The sequence below is a fragment of the Aplysia californica genome, unplaced genomic scaffold, assembly GCF_000002075.1.
Source record: "Aplysia californica isolate F4 #8 unplaced genomic scaffold, AplCal3.0 scaffold00526, whole genome shotgun sequence".
Lineage (NCBI taxonomy): Eukaryota > Metazoa > Mollusca > Gastropoda > Aplysiida > Aplysiidae > Aplysia > Aplysia californica.
Window position 1 is genome coordinate 412,868 of NW_004797796.1, and position 1,169 is coordinate 414,036.

The following is a 1,169-nucleotide window of genomic DNA, read 5'->3' on the forward strand; positions in this document are numbered from 1 at the left end:
TTTCTTCTGAGGTCCAGTGGTTCTATGTTGGTGTGGATTTCGCAGGCGCTAGTAGGCATGGTCTTCATCGCACCAGAAACAACTGAGTGCTTGGTTCTGTACTCAGTCAAGCTGTGCCAGAGAGTCGAGAGCTTTGGCTGGTTATAGATTGTAGTGGTAGGGAGTAGTTAATCACAGATCTGACATAGGCCTACCCAAATAAAGTTGTCGGAGGGTTGCTTTGTCAGCTCCCCAGTTGAGTGATGAAAGGTGTTTCTGAAGGTTTAGTCTGGAGGTGGTTTTCTTGGTCAGCTCCCCCTAAGTGATCTCTGAGAGACAGCTTTCGGTCCAGTTGTACACCAAGGTACTTGGGATAGTCCTCATGTTTGATGGTGGTTCCATTGATCTTAAGGTTTACCTGACCTGCTGTAACCTTGTTTTTGAGGCTGAAGAGTCCAAAAACAGTCTTGTCTGAGTTCATCTCCATCTCTTCCATAGCTGGCAGTAGAACGAGATAGTAGTCAGGTCTGCGTTGATGGCTTGGTTCAGTGCTCTCATGTCACTTCCTTTGCTACAGACGAGCTAGTCGCCAGCGTAGAGTGCTTTCTGACAGGAGATGACACCTGGCAAGTTGTTCATGAACAACAGGAAGAGGGTACAGCTGAGTGCTGACCCCTGTGGAAGGCCTTCCTCGAGTGTCCTCTGTGAAGAAATGTTGTCACATGATGTCATGATAGTTCTGCAAGAAAGAAAGTTCTTGATCAAGCTGTACACCCTTCCTGCTATCCCAAGCTTTTGCATTTTGTAGAAGTCCCTGTCTCCACACAGGGTCATACGCTTGCCTCAGGTCGATGAAGATGGCCACAAAATTGTCTTTATCTTGAAAATTGAAAGGCATCGCTGGTCTTTTGGGCAAATCTGATGAGGTGGTCCATAGTTCTTTTGCCTTTCCTGAATCCTGCCTGTGATGTGCTGATTGTGCCGGTGTTTTCCATCCACCAGTACAGTCTGTCGTTGACCATTCTCTCGACGACCTTACCAAGGCATGATGTTTAAGAGATTGGTCTATAGCTTGAAGGCTGACTTGCTGGTTTGTTCTTCTTCAGTATCGGTGTGATGTTTGCCTTCTTCCATTCTGTTGGGAGCTGTCCCTCATTCCAGGTCCTGTTGAAGAAGTCCAGGAGTATGGA